Below are 21996 nucleotides of genomic sequence, written 5' to 3' on the forward strand. Positions count from 1 at the left end.
GATCCTCCCAGACCAGGGCTCGAACCCGTGTCTCCTGCATTAGCAGGCGGACTCTCAACCACTGCGCCACCAGGGAAGCCCCTCCATATATCTTTTGACCCTACACCTGCGTAGCCTCCCCATTTTCAACATTCCCCACCAGAGTGGGACATTAGTTCCAACTGATGAGGGCACACTGATACATCATTAGCACCCGGAGTCGAAGGTTACATTAGGGTTCACATAGATGTTGTACATTCTGTGAGTTTGTGTAATGACATGTATCCACAGTTACAGTATCATACAAAGTAGTTTCACTGCCCTGAAAATCTTCTGTGCTCTACCTGTTCATGCCTTCCTGCCCCCTAACTTAGGGGACCTTTTTTTTTTTCCTGTGGCTAATTAATGACTTCCGTACTTTTAGATCTCTACTCAGTTCATACATTTCATCAATACAAAAATCAGTTCACTTCTTTTTCATCCAGACTATAGAGGAGAATGTTAAATATTTCAAAATTTTAATATTCTACTCTACAGTTAGGAAGAAGGAAAAAAAACCCCATTTTTTGTATTGCGAAAATGTATGAACTAAATAGAAATCTATAGAATCACAGAACTGGATTGGAGGGAAAGTTAGTGAATACTGAATTAAATTCTGTCATCTTATACATCAGGAAACGGAGGCCATGAAAAATTAAGGTGTTTGCCCAACTATATGTGAAATATGTCTAAAAATGTTTCCTGGTTTGTAGGAAAAGATGTCTCCAAAGTTTATTTTTCTTCCCAATAAAACTATACTAGTTGAATTGAACTAATTAGAAAATGTGAGTGTCTGCTTGCAGATCAGCTTCAGTGCCCATTACTTGGGGGTCTAGATGATCTTCATTAAGAGCTCCTTTCCTTTTCCTTAAGCCTGTCTCTTTCTTGTCATCAGAATTATGCTATTCTGTTGGATTCAGAGTGTGCACGTCCAAGGTAAAGGAGGTGACCAGGGTCTGTGGCTGTCCAGCTCTACTGAAGGCCATGGATGGTCCACCTCTCACTCCAGGCAGCCCCTGCGCACTTGCCAGCTCTCAAAAAATGCCTTCCAGTGTCAGGCTGTAGGGTGTGTGTTTTCTGCTGTCCACACACCCCTCAGCTGAAACTTGGAAGACCAGTTGCCCCTCATCTGACTGTAACTGTGTGGGCTGGTTCCTTTTGAGCTTCTGGTTTATAGCTGTGCTTTCATTTGGTGTCATTTATTAATGACATTTTAAATAAAACTTTAAAATGTCATTGTTTCAGCAGCTAAACATCTTTTTTCCACAGGCGATTCAAATCCCAAAACAGAACTGAAATCATAAAACCTAACCAAGAGTTTGATTCTACTATTTAAATCAGCGGCAGCTTAACATTTTTTCTCTCTTTCCAAGTGATGCCTTTTAACTAGCAAAGTAGAAACTGAGAAATGCCGTAGCTTGGCCATCGTTTCTTTAAAATTATACTAGCAGCAATTGAAGTGACTTCTGGGGAATCTTCTAAGACCTCTAAACTGTGACCTACCCCACAGTAATTGGAAAATGAACAGGTGTGGCATGCCAGAAGATTAAAGTTTTTGCTTTAAAATAGAGAGGTGGAATAGGGCTTGAGACAGTGATTTGAGTCCAGTGACTTTTCCCCTCTACTAATATGTAAATAGTTTATAATAATAAAATTATTTGACCATGGTATAGACATACTTTTTCAGAGGAAGTATTTTCCTTTTTTTTTTTTTTCCTGTTCCTGTTTACGTACATATGAGGTGGTAGCTTGGCATTTTGAGCTGATGACATTTGGATGGAGTTTGTGTGAGTGGGCATGGAATCACCCTGGAACCACCTGGGTGACATAAAGGAGAATAAGGCTTTTGGGTGAGATTCCGTCTGGCACTTGTAGACCTCTGTCTCTTGATCATTAATGTTTTCTCCCATTGTGACGGGGTTTAGCAGTGCTGTGACAAATTCAAGTGCCCTCATGGCTGGGCAGAGAAGATGAATGACTAGTTCATTTGGTCGGGGCAGGGAGGGAGGGGGGAGGGGTCTTTCACCCTGTTCTTAGCACAGAGATTTAGCCCAGAATTGTCAGAGCTTCCAGGTTGCATTTTCTCAGAATCCCATTTTTTCAAGGGATTCTAAAAAAAAAAAAAAAATCTGTATTTTTATGTGAAATATCCAACTTAAAAAATTTTAATTTAAAAAAAACCAAACACCACGTGGACCAAATCAAAGATGTCTGTGACTCCCTGGTTTGTGATTCTGGGTGTCAGGTTCCCAGGTCTGTCCAAATGTTTTTAACATTTACTACTGGAAGAAACTTGCCATAGTAATTTAACCTTTCTGGGGTGTAGTTTTTACTTTTTAAAGTTGAAGTAATGATGCTTGCTTTAGAAAATGATGAGGATGAAATCAGAGAGGGAAAATGGAAACACTTCGTAATTGCAAAGTCTTTTAGAGGCTTTGAATATTACGTGCAAGGACAAAATGTGGTAACGTTCCGAATGGCTTCAGCAGAACCACCGGTAGTGGCCCCGGCTTGTGCCAGCTGCTTCACAGCTGTATCCCACTAGCTAAACGGTGAACGAGGCTAAAACAAGGAGGAACCAGCCTAGCTCTTTTGCTGAAATACCAAACAGAGGCCAATAACCAGCAGCTCTGTTTATTGTGTCCTCTTTGACTTAGAAGAAGAAGATGGGATTTAGGTTGTGGACAACTGACTTAAAGACAGATGTGTCCCTTGAGGGTGGGAATTTGAATTGATGGCGGCAATTCAGGGCTTTGAGGGGCTGGAAATGAGCCCGTCATGCTGGCTGGTATGGCTGCACCTTAACTCAGAAAGTAGACGGCCTAAAGCCAGGGTGAGGTGAGGGCATAGATTCTGGAAACCTGCACTCTACCTCTCCCTTCATGCCCACGCCAAGCACTGTGTACCCCATGCCCCCCGACCCACTCTTGTATAGTCCTTTCCCCTTTTTATACTTTTCCATTTTTGAGGCAGACTCTCTTGATTTATATTAACTCAAGTTTACCCAGGTAAACACAGAATTTTTGTTTGTTAGGGAAGGATCAGGAAGAGACCCAGAGAATATTGTCTGACTGTAGGTCTTGAAAAAAGCCTGCAGGATCCAGAGTTCATCAGGCAAAACTGACCATTTCCCCTCCTCCAGCTTGTGTCCCATAGAACCTGGGTACGCCTCTGTTATTGCACTTTTTTGTTTATAGCAGATGTTTGTCTTCTATAATAGACTGTGAAATCTTTCAAGGGACACTGCTCAAAGGTGATTTATTTTTAACTCTAAGGCCCAGTGAGCAATACAGCAGCTCAATAAATGTTTGCTCAATTGCATTGAGTGACTCTGAGCCCTCCATGTCTTCAAGTCTCTGGAGAATATGTTTACAAAAGGAAAAGCATTCTCATTCACTCTAAATAGGGAACAGGAAGGAGTGGCAAGGAATAATACTACAGCAGAAAGTTTCAAGGAAGGCTTGAAACGGCCCTGCCAATAAGATGGTCAAGCTAGCTAGAAAAATATTTTTTTTCCTTTTTATAAAAAGTCACGGTGAGATGGTAGTTTTAATTTTCTTAGTAGAAGGGGGGAATAGGGCAGCTGTGATGGCTTTTTTAGTGAAGGTGATGTTGGCTGAAGGGAGAATCCTGCAGTGGGGATCCCTCAGTACTGCAAAGAAGGGCAGTGTTACTGATGCACTGTGGGATTTTCTTTGTTTCCCCCAGAATCAAGATGGTCTTGTGCAAGCAGTGGCTTCTGCCAACGTAAACTAGATACTTTCTGATGCTAGACGATGCCCTGTTCCCCTCATGGGATACCCTTCTTCAGGTGGTCAGCACTAATGAGTAATGTCAATATGCCTCACATCTCTGTAGACCATGAATATAAGGTCATCCATCCAAATTGATAGTTTATTATGTGGTCCTTGATTTGTACTGTCATAAATATAGATAAACATTTGTTCCATTTACATCAACTCCCCCACCAAAGAAAAATAATATAGCTGGAAAAGTTTGAGTCATATAGACATGTCCTAAAGCTGATATATAGACTTGAGTGTTCCCCTACATTGGATATCTTGCTGAGACAGAATGAAGCCCATAATTTCTTTACTTCTAGGAAACTCTTTTAAGACTTCAGCAGGCAATTTATTTTTCCCAGAAATCCTTTGGTAGCTTTTTATTGTCTATACCTGTCCTTATTATTATTTCAAAAATATTGCAAATATTTGGCAAGTCTTATAGGTGCAATAACTCTGTAATAATATATATCTTTTAAAATTCAGAAATATTTTATGAATGCAGAAACTGTGCCATCTCCAGAGTCGTTTGTTATATAACAGCTTTGGCTTAAAAAATAAACTTTAATGCCTCCAGCGTAAAAGTGCAAAGGGAGAAAATATGGTTTGGTTTCACAACAGAAGTACTTACTGAGCAGGAACTTACCAGGTTCCATAAAATAATTCAGGTTCAACCCAATATTCACCAGTGTAAGAGAAGAGTGTTTTTTAGGGTGAAATAAATTCAAATCTTAGCAGACTTTGGATGTGTCTTTCATTATTTTATGAAGAAATGTTTTGTGATGTGTTAATATTTCTGGACTATTGAAATTAGATTAAGACTAAACATAAACGATGAAGGATTGAAGTAATCCAGTATCTTCATTACTCATGCATGCCCTGGAAGTTTCCATGTGAAGAAGGTTTTGCTTGCCCTAAGGTAAAGTTTCACTCTCTGTTGGTGTTTAATATTTCATGCTGGAGAGAGTGAGAGCGCGGGCCTGATGGTGGGCTGCTCTTAAGCCTGCACTAATTATGGCACTTGGGCTTTCAGCTGGAATGTTCTGGTAGCAGCCAACCTTAGGTCATTTGCTTTAAATAAAACTAGGGCTTTTTGGTGTAGGAGTTGGGATGGTGGAAAGTAAAAAAAAGGAAAACAACATAAAAATGAAACAAATCAACTAGAATCAGGATAAGTACTAAACTAGTTGCTCATATTTCTTAGTTATCCAGACTTGGAATCTTTGTAGTCATCCTTGATTCTACCTTTTCCCTTTAAATTTAGCATATCTAAATTGGAAGATCTCTTGAATCTCTTCCCTGTCTCCTTTAATGGTCTTTCCGATGCATGTTTTGTTCCCTGCAGCCCCGTGCTGGGATGATTTAGTGGTAAGACTGGTGGGAGAACAAGTATGACTCAAATACTTGCATCAAGTGTAAGTCAACCAAATGTACAATTGCATCCACGTCAGGAGCTTTCAAAGGAAAGATGTGCTGTAAGAGCCTGTTATAAGGCAGGGAGATCAGGGAGGCTGCCTGGGGGAAGTGATGACTTTACTGGGATCTGAAGGGTGGCTTAGAGTTTAACAGTCCAGATAAGGAGACCAAGCTCTTGGCGGATGGAACTGTGCATACAGTGGCCCTGTGGCAGGGTGAGCGTGGCAAACTTGCGGGACTAAGTCATTGGTGGCTGGTTTCTGATGACAGTCAGGCCTTGCTGAGGCATTTTGTACATATCATAAGATCACTGGGAAGCCATTGAAGAAGTTTAAGTGAAGTGGTGATGTGGTTAGGTTTGGAATTTGACCTAATGACTTGGTGTTGGCAATAGGGAAGCAAGAATGAATTTGGGTCAGTTAAGTCAAGACTGTTATGGAAACAGTCAAGCAAAGGAAAATGGCAGGTTGAGCTAAGGAGGTGCAGATAGAGGGCAGAGAACAGGAGGGATCTGAGAGATGCATGCAAGGTCATATCCACAGGACCTGCTGGTAGGTTGGGTTGGGGGATGAAAGTGTGACATGCAAGTATCTGGCCTGTGTGACTGGATAGGATGTGGTACCATTTCCAGAGAGAAGGGACAGGGCATAGAGAACACTAGGCTGTGTGGGGAATATCGTGAGTTCAGTTTGGGATGTGGTGAGTTTGAGGCGACTTCAACATGTCCAAGGGGGGGAGGTTAAATAGGCAGTGAGTGCTGCCACTCTGGCAGCGAGGTCCAGGAGGAGAATTTCCAAACCACGTGCATATAGATGAGAATTGAAAGAGCAGCCATGAGAACATCCAGGGAAAATAAATTAGAAGAAATGACTACAGGGTGCCCCGCCCCCTGGGGGAATCTGACCTGCGCTGGATGAGCCTGAAAGGGAGTCAATCAGGAGTATTCCCATGGCAACCAAGGGAAGCTGGTGTTTTATTTTGGGCTTCTTGCTTTAGACAAGAAACTCGACTTCCTGCCTTTGTCTCTTCCCTGGATCCTTTATTTTAAGAGCTTTAGAAAGATTAATTTTTTGAATTACTGTTTTTTCTCAGAAATGTTCAGAAGTTCTCCATTTTGTACACGGTTTAACACCCTCCAAGGTCCGGTTTCCATCCACCTTATTCTCCTTTACTACCCTAGTCAGATACTGTGAACGGAGGGAATTGAACCACTTGTTTTTATTTTCTGCTGTTATATGCCCTTGATTTTCCGTCATGGTGATTTTTTTCTCTTGTAATTTCAACTAGAAATGCCATCCCCACTCACCCACTGTCTATGTCCAAGTCCCCACCAACCTTCATGGTCTAGCTCAAAGGCTTTTAAGAACTGTCCAGGGATCCAGATGCTTATGTAACTGACCCGGATGTAAGCCTGGCTGTTGGTAATTTGAAGAAGCTCTCCCAGATGACTTGAATATACAGCCAGTTTTGAGAAGGACTAGTCTATATGTCTCAGATCTTAATGGGTCCCTAAACTCCCTAAAATGGCAGGACCCAGTTCTCTCTTATCTTTGTATCTCATGCCTTGAATCCTGATAGGTGTCCAATGCCTATTTATCAAGTGAATTGATGATTTATCATTTACAATATCTGAGGCATCTTGTAAACCTTTCTTCCAATATTTCTTATATATTTTAGTTTCTTGATTATTTTTGGTGACTGTTAAATGTTTTCCCTGTCCTTTCCTTTCTGTTGGTTTCTAAAGTTTCTACATCATCTAGACGTGTCAAATAGACTTTGCTTATACAGGTAGCTCTGCTAAAGTCCCAGTGTATAAACGGAAAATGTCACTCTCAGAAGAGGAAATGCTCTGGAAGCATTTTGGGACAGTGTGAGGTTTGAAGTTTTCCCCCCTTTGCATTGGCCTGGACCTACTGCCTCTTGAGCAGAGAACATAGTGGGCTCATTTGAGCACCTTGGACAGAGATAGGCTAATTGCATCTATGGCCATGCAGCATTGAAAGCTATTTGGCTTTATTTACCTTGTTGTTATTGGGTTAGAATAGTGGTTCTCAGTGGGGACGGTTTTGCTCCCTAGGTGACATTCGACTCTCTGGAGACATTTTTGGTTGTCACAACTTGGAGAGGGTGCTCCTGGCCTCTAGCTGGTAGAAGCCATGGAGGCTGTTAAATGCAGAGGACAGGCCCTCAAAACAAAGAATTATTTGGTTTAACATCAAAATGTTAGAGTGCCAGGATTGAGAAGCCCTGGATTAGCAAAAGCCGGCTCAAAAAAATCACTTGTCTGCTTTCTTCCAACCTGAGTTATGTAGCATTCCAGGCTTGCTGCTAACTCATTCTGACATGGAGATGTGTTTTCATATAAATTTCCTCCCGTTGTGCACTTATTTATGTGTTTTTTCGTTTGTGTGTGTGTACTTTGCCTTTTCTGTGAAGTATGAAATACATCTAGAGTTTGATTCTTGGATGATCCCCACAAGAGGATTAAAAATCACATGAAAGACAGTTATCTTCTTGGAGTTTTGTTGGTTCTTTTCAGTTATAACAGCTTTCTGTTTTGAATGATCAGAAAAGACATATGCTTTTGCATTAGAGGAACCTGTGGTTAGCCTCATTATTTTTTTTACGTTAGCTGTTTCTTTCTTGGTGGCTTCATATTTTAAGTCTGTGATAATAACTGAGTATTGCTTTACTTTAAAATACAGTTTTTGTTTCTTTGTCCTTAGTATTTGGACTGCTTAGCTGAACATTTCATCTCCTATGAAGAATGGCTGGTAACTCTAGCTATCATTTTCTTACGTCTTGCACTTCAGTTGTTTTCAAGCTGGCATGCAATAATATAAGTTGAATGAAATATATTAAATATTGTTTATGTCTATTGGGAAATATGGTATAACCTCAGGCTACTTATTTTGTTTCTGTTTTAGCACATCCAATATGCCTGTCTCATTGCACACCAGTCTAGGGGGCAAAGAGCTGCAGTTTTCTACAAAAGAACAACAAGAGACCTATAAACCTATAAATTATTGGCAACTCACATCCCTGGTCTTTTACGATACATTCTCAAGTCCCTGCTTTAGTTTGTACCATAAGGTTTTGTGTTTGATTTATATTTTTAAATGGGAACTGGGTTTAGTGGTTTATTAAATAATGTCAAAAATAATGTTTGTCAGAGAAATTCTGAATATCATATTTTCTTTTAGGCATTAAAATTGGTTTATGGCTCACTACTTTCATAGCAACATGAAAGATGATGACTTTTGAATCTAATGGTTAAAGTTTCATAGTAGGATGATAACATTTAAGTAGCTAGACTTTATAAATAAGCAAGAAGCTATATCTTTGGAATTAAGAATAATATTTATGTTGTTAGTGCTTAGGGAATGGCAAAATTCACCAGGCAAAGTTGATGTAGAGCCTTTGCTTAACTTAACAGCTGGTGTGGATCACTGGCATTTAAGATACATGCCTTTAAAAAGATTGATTTTGTTTTTTTTTTTGTCCTTCGTAACTTGTTGGAACCATAAAGTTTAGATGAGGTAGTTGGCTGTCTGAAGTTTGGTCCATCAGTTAGAAAAATCATTGCCAAGCGTGTATGCATCTCATTACAGTAGCCATCACTACATTTCTGACACTCTGATGATCTGTTTGTCTGACTTTCCTATTATTTTGTAACTACTTTGAGGGCAGGAAACTTTTTCTGATCATCTTTCTGTCCTGGGCATTTCCTAACACAGTGGTGTGCATATTAGCAAACATGAAAACATTTTTTAAAAAGTTGAACTGAATTGAAAGAAAACAGTATCCATTCTATTGCCATAAAGGCTTTGTGAAACAAAGCCTCTCCGAAATTATGAGATTTTATGTAAAATATTTTGAGAAGCCACCTTGTTGACAGTGTCCCCTAAAAGACTTGCTTCATTTTAATCTGCCCACCATGAAGCCACTTGTGACAAGCGTGACTCACTCGCTCATTCCTCATCCTCCAGTACGTAGCTTCTTCTCATTCCCAGATGCTCTGGCTTCATGTGGTTTCTGATGATGTCATCTCACAAGGCATTCATTTTCTGTATCACAGTATGTGGATTCTTCAGAAGATTGGCTTCCATCGTCCTCATTGGCACGAGGGCATTTATTTTCTTTCCCTGGCGTATGTGAGCTTCCTGTGGGCATCACTTATCTTCTAAGGAAAGTCAGACAATGTGGAAAATATCTATTTGCTACATGACAAAGAGTAATTGGCTCTCCATTAGCTAGCTGCATTGCATCTTCGTTCTGTAAGACTTCTGAAAAAGATGTGTTCTGGGTGACATCATGATTTTCAAATAAATTAAAATGGTTTCTAGCTGTTTTTGTTTCTGCTCTGATTCAAATAATGAAACGTTATTAATATGTAAAACATTGTGTGTGTGTATGTGTGTGTGTGTGTTTACAGGCTTAAAGATGTGATAGTTTAGAGGACTTGAGGTCTAAGTATACCCTTTGTTCAGATTTGTTTTAAAATTGTTAAGAAAAAAGAAGCTGGAAGGTCTGGCTAATTATTTCACAAATACAACCTGTTTTTCTTTTTCAGCTACCATATGTCTCCAAGGAACTCTGCCTTAGTGCTTTAATCTGTGGTCATGTTTATTCCAAACCCCATATATTATAAAAATAATGATAGGTTATTGGGGTTGATGTCCATGTTTCCTAGCTATAATTATACCCTTATAATCTTGTTTTGAAGAAATTGGTGCTTATGGAGCTGTTTTTCTGCAGCACCTGTGGTTTTTGTCCTTTGGATTCTGTAAGTTGTTTACGGGATGAGTGATCATGGTTGTAATTTGGGCTGTACAGGTGTTTCCCTTGGCTGATAGGAATGCTGTACTTTGTCTGAAGATATACAAATGTTAACTGGCCATCACCCATAACATAAAAGCTTCTTTATTGTACTGGGAAAGTGCCTAGAACTATTCTTGTGAGAATAGAGAAATTTCTGGAACTTTCTGCCAGAAACAGAGAAAATCCTTATATAAAACAGAGGGGTGGAGAACAGCATCTGGGTCATGTTTTGAAATAACTAATGAATTTCTTGAGACAAGACACAACAATGAATTGAAAAAGATCCCCTTTGGACAATAATTAGGATGTGATTTCCAGTAGGCAGAGACTTGATCTCTTAAGAAAAGCAGTGTTGTTTCCAGACTGATTCCAGATATCAACAGGACATCAGTTGGTCGACTGGTCAGCCTTTCGGGTGGTTTTGTGTAAGCCCAGTGGATTTGGAACTTCTGTGTCTTCTTAGGAAAAGTCTAAACAAACTAACCCATAGCGATGGTCTCAGATGTAACTCTGGAAAGTCTGGAGTGCACTAAATACTCTAAATGCATCATACAGTACTTTGAGCATCAGACCCCTCATGAGATTTTCATGCCCCTCATGATGCTGCAAGAGATCCAAAGTACTTTCATAATTTAAGCAGGAAATAGCACAATCACCATATGTTTAGAAGGAAAATTGATACAATTCCAATCCAATATGAAGCAAACACAGGTGTACTAATTCTGCAAAACAAACATGTTCAACTTTTCTTGTCCCATCTTATTCCCCTCTGAAATTTTTTTTAAGTTTGGTGGTTGAATTAACTTGGAATGTTTTGAAATGGGCTAAATGTTTATGTATGATTTTGTCATCCATGACATAGAACATCTTGATGAAAAATAAACAACTCAGCTGCTTTAGGCATTCACTGTTTCCAAGTGAGTTACATGTTTGTCATCAGATAGATACATATAGATATACAGCTGTTGCCAAAAAGTGCAGTGTATTAGTTTGGTGAGATTGAACAGTGTCACATTCTTTGGCATTTTCATCTTTTCAGATCCTGGGTCTTAATGTCTTTAGGCTTAGAGGTTCCTACCTGCATGTGGGAGGGTTACAGTATGAAACAGGAAAGCAGTGATATTCCTCATTTCATGAAAAGATATAGGAAGAGGTTTTATACCTCATTACTTATGTGTAACCACATTCAAGTTAAGACACCCCCCTGCCGCCCAACCCCTGCCAGCAGTATTTGGCCATAAGCAGTATGGAAAGTAGATTTCTTCAGGGGAATTTGAATATATTACCGTTGGGCTCTGTGAATAATTGGTATCCTAGGGGGATGTAGGACTCCAGGATGCTGCTTCTCCCACAGGCTATAATTTGTCCATTAATATGTGGCTTTAGAATATAGCCTGTAATTCCTTATCCAGAAAAACAACATGTCTGAAGGGAAATAATGTAAGTTATAAAAACACAGATGCTTCCCTAAGCTAACCAAAATCGCTTAACAAAAGGGCAAGAAATCATATTTCACAATAAAGCATTTCTAGTCTCTTTATTATTATGTCACAGTGTGTTCTAGTTACTGCTGCTGCATAACAAATCACCTTAAAACTCAGTGGCTTAAAACAACAGACATCGTTTTATGATCTCTTTTAGTTTTTGTGGGTCAGGAATTTGGGAAGGCTTAGGCAGATTGGTTCTGGGGCCAAGCGGTGGCTGAAGCTGGAACATTAGGGCTGGAGCAGTTCTGGATGGGGCTGGCCTCTCTCTTTCTCTCTGTCTGTCTGTCTGTCTCTCCCTAGGGTCAGGGCCTCTCCTTGTGGTATCTCCACATGGGCTTCTTTGAGCTTCCTCACAAAACGGCAGTCTCAGAGCAGTCAGTCTGCTTACATGGTAGAGAAAGTTCTCAAGAGTGGTTTATTCCAGTGAACAAGGTGGAAGCAGTGTTACCTTTCACAACCTACTCTCAGTGGTCATGCAGTGTCGCTTCCCACCAGGATTGAAGAGGAGGGGAATTAGATGCCACCACTTGATGGGGTCTAGAGGGCATGTGGATATAATGTGTCATCCGTTTTGGAAAAATACGGTCTACCATACTTTTCTTTTTTTTGTTTAAAGACTATTTATTTATTTATTTACTCCTGTGTTGGGTCTTCGTTTCTGTGCGAGGGCTTTCTCCAGTTGCGGCGAGCGGGGGCCACTCTTCATCGCGGTGCGCGGGCCTCTCACTATCGCGGCCTCTCTTGTTGCGGAGCACAGGCTCCAGACGCGCAGGCTCAGTAGCTGTGGCTCACGGGCCTAGTTGCTCCGCGGCATGTGGGATCTTCCCAGACCAGGGCTCGAACCCGTGTCCCCTGCATTGGCAGGCAGATTCTCAACCACTGCGCCACCAGGGAAGCCCCCTACTTTTCTTTATAATTACTTAAACACAGAGTTTTAGTCTCTGTTCCTGGATAAGCAAACGGAGAAGCCATCCTTTTACAGTCTTTGAACAAGTCTTAGACTATTTAACTCCTTTCTTTTGTAACAGGCAAGTGCCAGGCCGTGCCTACCTGGGGGAAATTAACTGAAGGCAACTTGAACATAAACCTCAGAGTCAGTGGGTGTCAGAGGTGCTAGAATAGGAAAGGCAGCTAATGATGATCCTAAGAATCTCACAAATTGCCCTTCCTGTGTGTCTGTCTTGAGCCCACGATGAGTCTCTTGGCTGCTCATGGTCTATCTCGGGTGTCCAGGTGAGCAGTCAGGAGTCTGAGAGAATGTCTCAGCGACACTTACAGATGCAGCAGTGTATTTAAATACATGGCTAGAAGGAGAAATGGCAGACAGGAGGGTGGAATCCTGGGGTAGTCCTACTTTGAGCTGGCAAGGTGACACAGCAAATGTCTCTTCAAGATTACAAGTTATGCCAACCCCTAATCATGGTTGAAAAGTTCCAGCATCCAGGGACACATGCCACTAGCTGATGGGCACAGCATTCTTGCTTCCTCACATGTAACCAAGGTCACACTTTAATGGGCATCATATCTGAAAAATCCTCAAAAATCACAGGAGAGGCCACTTCAACATATTGACCAATTTTACCTTGATGCACACTGAGTATAACATTGGGCGTATCAAGTATCATTTGTAATGATCAGCATCAGCAATTTCCCTACTGAAACATTCACTGGCTATTGTTTATTATTTCAAATTAACCTAGAGAAAGCACCCTCTAGGGCTTGTCTGGAACCAATGTAGCAATTTTTACCAGCCTTATGGGACCCAATCTCTCTGTTGTGGAAACTTCTCCCAGATTAAAACACTTAAGACTCCTCAACAGTCTGTCCCTTTTCAGCTGGAAGACTCTCAGACTTTGGTGTTATAAATAGAATCTCTTTTGCCTGTTTGCCTACTTCCCTCCTTCCCTCCCTCCCTCCTTGTGTTTGTTTATGTGCTTGTGTGAGCATTTATGGGTGTAGTATGCCTGTGTGTGAATTTATGGGGTGGGAAGAAGGCATGAAGGGTGGGAAAACAAGACTGTTTCTGACAAATACCCAGCTCCCTCCCTGAAGCCCACGTCTCACAAGGCTGACATAATCCCTCTTAACACAGGCTTGCTCACTTCTTATGTTACTAACTGGGGTTCCTGGCCTTCCCCAATCAATAGAAACTGATTCGAGGCCAGACAAGAAATTCAGGCAAGGCTTTATTGGAGCCCCTGCTGCAGCAAGGGGGAGGGAGACCAAACAACAGGTTCCATTGCTTGCTTGCTCCCTGAGGGGAGAAGAGCTTGTTCCTTATATGGGGTGAGGATAGGGGTGTGTCCAGGGGTCGGGCTGCAGGGGTGGCTTAGGTGGTTTGCCCACCACTTAGGTGGTGGTGTGTGCAGGGAGTGTGTACAGGATCCTGCTTTTGCTCCGGGGCTCTTCAGAAGTGGCAGTTGGGCTTTTTTGGTCTTTTTATATCTTTTTGGTTCAGAATTTGCCCCAACTGTGCCTGCTTGTTATTTTTAGTCCCTTATAGTTTCTTTGTATTTTGTTGCTCAAGGAGAGGTTTGTCCAGGTGCAAGAACTGCAGCACTGCAGCAAAGGGTCCCAGGTCCCAGCCTGTCTCACCTAACACTAAAATATATTCCAGCTAGATGAGAGATCGAAATGCATACACTGAAAATTGAAGAGGTATTAGAAGAATGTCAGCATGAATTGTTTTCTACTCTGAAATCTAATTGAACGATACTAGGATATACTGAAAGCATACAGGAAATGATGAATAAATTTGACCATCTGTGTTCTTCTATGTAGGAAAAGAGGAAGGAGAAATCTATATGTTCATACAAAGGTAACTTACATGGGTATCACTCCACACATGTGAAATTATGCCACACATGCCATTCTGTAACCTAATTTCATTCAGTAGTGTCATTGACAGATTTCTATGTCAATGAATGCATCACATTTTAATGTTTGTATAATCTTCCTTTGGATGTAAGTGACAGTTTACTTAACCATTTCTGTATTGTTCTCTTTTTCTTAGAAACGATTAGATGCACAGCCTTAGGAATAAACGTTTTCAACTTGTGCAGTTCTTAGGCTAAATTCTGAGAAGTCTTCTTGGGTTAAAGACTATGCTCCTATTAAATTTTGATACATGTTGTCAAATTGGCCTCACACATGGTGACCAGCTTCCCCTCTTACTGAGTGCTGCAGAGTCCTTGTTGCCTGCCTCATCCCACAAATGTGGTTTGGTCAGTCTTTTCAAATCTTTTATGGTCTCACTAACACACACAATTTCTTCTTATTTTCATTTTCATTTTTATTATTACCACTGAGATGGAACATTTTCATATGTTCAGTAACCACTTGTATGTTTTCTTTGCTAAATAGCCTAATCTTGTCCCTTGCTCATCATTATGTTGGAGCTTTTATTCTCAAGTATTACATGGTAACTGTTCTTTGTCCATAAAATGTGTTATTCATATTTTTTGTAGTTTTCTTAAAAGTCTTTCAACTTTCTATATGGTATTTTTAGGGTGAGATTCTTTTTTTTTTTTCATTTTTCTTTTCCTATTTCATTTCTTCTTGCATATGCCTTATTCTGAGTTTTTCTCTCTCTTTCCTCTTTTTGCTGCATAGAAGTTCTACCTTATTATTAGGTCTCCCTTATGCCTCATTTCCGTTAGGCTTTCTCTAATCCAGAGCAGAAAAGCTTTTACACTTGTGTTCTTTTAAGCACCTCTTCAGTTTTCAGTTTATGCATTTTAATGATTCATTTGTCTGAAATGTATTTTAGTGGAAGGAGTGAGGTCAGATCTAGTCTCATTATTTTTTTCTAAATTGTTCAATAGTTGTCCCAAAATATTAGTTGAAGCATTTGTAAGAGGGATGGGGTGGGTGTGCGTGCAGCCATTCGCGTGCCTGTGATCGCGAGACCATTACTGTGAGACCCTGAGCGCAGCAGTTAGGGGTCCCTCTTTGCCAACAGTCAGCTCGCAGTGGTCCTCGCGGTGGCAGAGAGTGCGGTGAGAGGTGGATCAGGGCCGGCGGGTGAGCTGGGGGCCCCAGGGACAGGCTGAGGGCTGTGTCCTGCAGAGCCTCCGAGCCCTCGCCAGGCCACCCACTGGCCAGCCCAGGCCTTGAAGCAGCAGTGAACCTCTCCCCCATCCTCACCTCTGCGACCTAACGGCAGTGGCAGTCTCTATGAGTCCGTGGAGGCCTCAGCAACTGGAGTTAAGGTAACAGCTTTAACCAGCTTCGGTCTCTCCATTCGAGTTTCAAAAATTGGTCCAGCTTCCATCAGTTTTCTATCCCTAGGAGGTGTCCAGAGGTCAGGGTTAAGTTGCAAGGACACTGTACATCGTTACTTCAGGTCCACCTCTGTGATGGGGCTCTTCCCAAAGAAGGGCAATTGTTGTGAGCTGGGAATTCACCTGATGGGTATTTGCTACCACATGTATTCCTGTTGATCCTGTGCAAATGATTCTCTCCAGCTTACTTGTCAGAACAGAGAGTAACGTTTGTTTTGGTGGAGGTTTACGAGAACATGGTGACCTGACCGAGACCTGACCTCAAGAACAGAGGATCTGACACCAAGAAGTTTGCAACCACTAATCACACCCCTCCCTCACCTTTCCTATAAAAGGGCGTTGCTGAAAGCTTTCGGGGAGTTTGGGGTTTTTAAGGCACGAGCCACCCATCTCCTTGCATGGCCCTACAATAAACCTTTCCCTGTTCCATACTCCAACGTTTGGTTATTGTTTGGCCTCACTGTGTGTTGGGCACACGGACTTGCGTTGGAGAACACATTCACCTTTCCTCCTGTTGGTTCGAAATGCCACCCTTACAATGGACTGAATGTCCATGCAACTTTGAGTTTATTTTTAAACCCTTTTGGGTATTTCTCATTGCTTTTGGGACGAAGACTTCTGTCCTTAATGGGTTTTGAAAGTCTTGCATGATCTTCTTTCTGCCCATACCTTGTCACCGCCTGCTATGCGCCCCAGCATGTGAGCCTTTTTAACTCCTAAACACATTATGCTCCTTTTTTCTTGGGGCCTCTGCACAGGCTGTTCCCTCTGTCTGAGATTTTCTGGACCCAGATTCCTCTTTCACCTTCAGTTACCTCGTAATTATCAAGGGAGGCCTTCCTTGATTTCCAATCTTAGGTTGAGTTTTTTTCTGTCTTTTATTTCACTTTCACAGAACTATATTCATTTCCCTTAGAGTCTTCAGTTATAAACTATACATCTGTAAGTGTGATGCTTTGATTAGTACCTCCCTCCCTCAGTGGGCTGGAAACTTCACTGTGTCAGGACTCTGCCTGATTTTGCTTATACTTATATCCTCATTGCCAGCCACATGGTTGCATTTAACAGAGATTTCTTGGATGCCAAATGAGTAGATGAATGTATGGGTAGACATTCTTTCTACGACTCTTCTATGGGTATTAGATGTTATTGCCGGAGTATGTATATAAGACATAATGAGAAGTTCTGGGCTAAAGTCGATCTCTGGGATACCTTTGAAAAAGGGATTTGTGGTCAGGTCTGCCTGGGTCTTGAAATCTCCTTTGATTTTCAAGCTTGAGTCAGATGCAGATAATTCCTGCCCTTTTTTTGCCTCTTGAACCGGATGTGGTAATGAGGTTTCCTGGGGTCCAGGATGCTCTGGGATTGCCCGGTTCTTGAGGGTCTCTGTCCAGGCTTATGAATCCCGTGATAGATGTCCTGGTTGCTGATGCTGGACTTCAGCCAGAAGTAGTGAACTTCCTGGTCTCCTGGTTTTCCTGGGGGTTGGGGGAGAAAGAATGATCATCGAAGAATTCTGTCTTTATCCCGGGACCAAACTGCAACGCACTGAAACCATTTGATTGAAAAATCCAGGCTCCTGGGAGGATGTTTAATGCCTATGAGAAAAATTTTTCTTTTCTTTTTTTTTTTTTCACATCTTTATTGGCGTATACATGCTTTACCAGGTCGTGTTAGCTTCTGCTGTACAACAAAGTGAATCAGCTATATGTATACATATGTCCCCATATCCCCTCCCTCTTTTGCCCACAGCCATATGCTATTAAACCAGTTGGTTCTGTGAAGTCATGAACACAGGTGTAGCCAAGCTTCCAAGTGGAATCCCTTTGAGCCACACCACTGTAGGGTACCAAAACAGTCAGATACATTTCTTTAAAAAGATTCTGTGTTTTGTACTTAATTAGATTATGATTACTCCCTCTTCTTAATTTAAAATGTGTATCTGTGTTTAGTAGTGGGGTTGAGGAGTTGAAGGATTGCCCCTTGTGAGATTTAACAACTTCTAACATACCAAAAGGAAGGGAGTGCGTTTGTAATTTTTACTAGATAAATGAAAAGACTGAAAAGTATAATGAGGCCAAACCATGAACCTATTTGTACCACATGGTAACTCATTGTCTTTGCTTGTAGAAAGAGAGAGAGAGAGGAGAACAGTTAAGTGAATTATAGAAATGGTAAGATTTAGAAATGATGAAAAGTTGGAGAAGCCCAGGTTATTGTTATTTCATGTGATTTCCCCAGGGATATAGAAGCCACCTGTTTACATGGAAAATTTGCCCTCTGAGATATTTTTCAGAGCAAAGAGGATAAGTGTTCACACTTAAAAGTTACACTTCAAAACTATCAATCGTTGTTGTTAGCGAATTTACCATACTATAAGCATAATTGTGGAAGTTAGACTTTTAAGCCTCGTTTACCTTTGGGTGTTATTGGTGGAGAAGACTGTGGATTGTGTGCCTAAGATATGTTGATAAGAAGAGGGAAAATTTGTATTCACTTTTCTTCCATCGAAGGTTCAGATAGCATTCGTTATACCTCCATCAAGTTGCCTAAGCTGTGCCTTATAAATCCTGGTGAGTTGTTAAAACTGATGTAGTTTTGTGCTAGAGTTGTATCACGTTAAGTATTTCTTGTCAAACTCACTGGTATGCATTACACGTGAGCATGTATCTTATTAAATCTAAATCCAGTTCTTGCTCCAGGCTGGTCACCCAAATGTGATCTTGTTTTTAATTGTGAAATGCCAATGAATGGCTGTTCTGGAGGAAGCTCCCCTTCGGCTTGTTTTAAAGTGGATGATGTAAAAATGATTAACTGAGGAACCAAGAAAATATGTGTAACTACAAGGCCTGGAGCCAGTCTCCTAAGTTAGATCCCAATAAGCTCTTACAAATATGTGCTGTCATTGCAAAGCTCATTTTTCCAAGCTAGAGTCTAATGTTAGAGTCTCGCTAAGAACTTTTCTTTTTCTGTGTTTGCTCTCTGCAGAATCTGGGGGATATTAAGATTGATGAAGGAATCAGAGCTTGAGGTTTGGGAGCCAATCGCACTTCTGGGCGATGACAAATCACGCCTTAGTTCCCTCCCTTTATTATATTTATCCTCTCTCTCTCTCCCTGCCTCCCTCCCTCCCTCTTTCTCCATCTCTCTCTTCCTCTTCTCTTTCCTTTTCCAAAGCACAACATGATAGGTTGGAATGGAAGCCCATAATTTTCACGAAGCATTCCCTATGTTAACCTTTGGATGGAAAGCTGAAAACAGAGTTACTGCTTTTGGGCCCTTTACCAGGAAGCTATGGTGGGGAAACCTCTCCTTCCTAGTCTTGGTTGGCATCAGACCTCTAGCTCATGTTCCAAAAGACAATTTACCATTTCATTCAAAGTGAAAACAATAAAGAATTTTCCACAACCCAGATTTAACATCATCATACATCTTGATTTTACTTTCTAAGTAATGGGGTCTTTCAGCTCTCCATCTAAACCACACCAAGCAGTCAGCCTGAACTGTCGAATCCATTCATGGCTATAAACTATCTTGGTAGTTTGTAAACTTCTCTGGCCACTGGCTTTCACAAAGAGAGCCATCTGAAGAACTTCAGTAAAATAGGGACTATTTAAGTTTTCTTTTTTTGCCATTCCTCTTGTGCATGTTTGCACCAGAGAAGAGAATACCAGGGCAGACATTTGGTGAGATTTCAGGAGGTGTCATAAGTTCTGTCTGTTTCTCTCCATCTTCCCTGTCACTGCCTAAGCCAGCGATCATCCTCTCCCACTAGAATTTCACTAGACCCCCAGTGCTTTCATTCTGAACCTCCCTAGTTCATTCACTATCCAGCAGCTAGAATTGTCTTTCAGAGCAAAGATCTGTCATTTTCCCACTGGAAAACCATCCAGTGATTTCCTAATTCATATGGATAGACTCACTAAAGCCAAATTCTTTATTATTGCCTCTGGATACTGCATGATTTGCCCCTTCCCTACCTTTCCCCAGTTCCTGGAACACAGCTGGCCAATTCCAAGGTCAGGTCCTCTGTAGATCCCAAATCCTTGGCCTGAAGTGGGCTAGTCTCTTCTCTTTGCATGGCCCACTCCAGGGACCTTTAAATTTCAGATCAAAGATTCCCAACTCAGCAAAGCCTTCTATGATCCCTCTATCTAATAAGCTCCCCTTCATTTTATTCATTAGTACCCTATGCATTTCCTCCAGGTACTTGGTTGGTTTTCAAATTCTGTGTGTATTTATTTTTATTTCCTAATTATGTCCTCTGCCTCCCTGGAGGTGGGGATCTGGTTTGCTTTATTCACTGTTGTAAATCTCAGCTTTGGCATGGTGTCTGGTACAGAGGATGCATGGCCATGGTTTAAGTGTCTTGTAAGTTAGGTACAGGCATTGTCCCATTTTACAAATGACGAAACTGAGGTACAGTGAAGTTAAATAATTTCTTCAGAGTCCCAGAGCTAGTAGGAGATAAAAACACAATTTGTTGAACATTAATTGAATGAATGAATGAATGTATCTTTATTCATCTAACATGTGCCTTCTAGAGATAATAGTTTCAGAGATTTAAAAAAGAAAATCTGAGAATGGGTCAGCTAAAAGAAAAAGTCATTAAATAGCGTGTTTTCTTAGCTAAGGTGAAAGCTCTTCTCATTCTTTCATTCCCCCATCCCCAGCTGTTTAGCATATGTTTTTGTTTTCCAAACATTTTTTTGGTTCCTAAAAACTCTCTGAATTCTGGGATCCTTGACAAAGCCTCACTGTTATGCCAGGTTGAAACTCAGTCACCCATATTTGCTCATTTTGCATCAGATTTACTGTCCAGCAGAGGCAAAACTGAGGTCACTGAGTTAAAACTAGACTCCTACTTTACAGCATTATGTCTGGTGTAATGCTGAATTCAAAGATTTATTATTCAGTGTTGATAGGCTGTGGAGAGACCATCATGTGATTTATTTACTGTCAGAACTAAATGGTCAAGTTTTTCAACTGAATGCTATTATTCCCCAAATAAGTTATCACTTTAAAAAAGATTTTAGGCTGATTTTACTACACATTTTATAGTATTGATGTGTAAATCCGTGACTCTGGGCATTACAGAAAAACTGTGGCACAAGACAAAATTAGTGTTATAATCTCAACTCAGTAATGGTTTATGTGCATGAAGATGGATATATATATATATATATACATAAAGTCATATATATACGATTTTGCTCCCAGTTGTAAAATGTCTCTCTGACCTCTATCCCTGTTACGTTTCCATGCAAACCATGGAATAATTACTTAAATATGAGTTTTTGAAGGCCAGTGCCATCAGAACCTCCCTTTGTTTAAACTTTGAAGATTTTAGTTCAATTTCTTTCCTTTTAAAACTCAATTATCTCCTTTTTCCTCTTTCTTTTGATATTGTTAATCTGTTGCCTCTTTATTCTTCATATGGAAATCATTGAACTACCGTGGATCACAAAAACCCCTTTCCTAACGGAAATTTCAAAAGGTTTCTTATTGTCAGTAATGGAATTACTTATAAAATATATTCAGTGAGAAAGAAGGATGAATATATAAGCAGAAGAATAGCAAGACACCCCATGTTCTTGACGCAGACACCCAGTAGCCTTGGGTATTAGTAAGCAGCCCATTTGCACCTGTGTTCCTGGGTGGACACGGGACATGGGATGTGGGGAGCATGGTGCTGAGTATTTGCACTTAAAGAGCCTGGATGAGTTCCATTATTTCCCTATTAATTCTTTAAATCAGAAGGAATGGCTTTGGAAGCTATCCTTAAAGAAACCTGGAAGACAGGGTACCTTCTGGTGGTAGTAGAGTCCGGCCAACATGTGGCCCAAGTAGCTGTTTTTGTTTTCTGAACATCCCTGTAGGGTTTCCCAAGCCAGCCTTGGGCTCAGCCAGCGAGTCCTCCGTGCTGTCATCAGAGGTGATGACGCGCTGAAGAGATGCAGACGGCGGCTGTGGACCCTGCAGCCACGTGTTCAAGGGGCTTCTTCATCTGCTCTACAGCGAATGAGTAGGACTGTGAAGAACTGGCTAAAACTGGATCCTCTGCGTTTAAAAAAGGAACCAAGATTGGTACTTCATTCACCATCCTGAGGCCATGCCATGTTTTTTTCTTAAAGGATTGATCTCTCTTTACAACATGTTTTAAGTTGTCTTTGACCTTGAGAGACAACA

At 41.0% G+C, this 21996-nt stretch overlaps 1 protein-coding gene across 1 annotated transcript in view; it reads left to right on the forward strand.

Annotated features, from left to right (window-relative positions):
• Nucleotides 1-21996, forward strand: part of FBXL7 (F-box and leucine rich repeat protein 7) — a 428895-nt gene that overhangs the window by 66375 nt on the left and 340524 nt on the right. The gene's annotated exons all lie outside the window — the stretch shown is intronic.

The sequence above is a fragment of the Eschrichtius robustus genome, chromosome 2 (assembly GCF_028021215.1).
Source record: "Eschrichtius robustus isolate mEscRob2 chromosome 2, mEscRob2.pri, whole genome shotgun sequence".
In the NCBI taxonomy this organism is placed as follows: Eukaryota; Metazoa; Chordata; class Mammalia; order Artiodactyla; family Eschrichtiidae; genus Eschrichtius; species Eschrichtius robustus.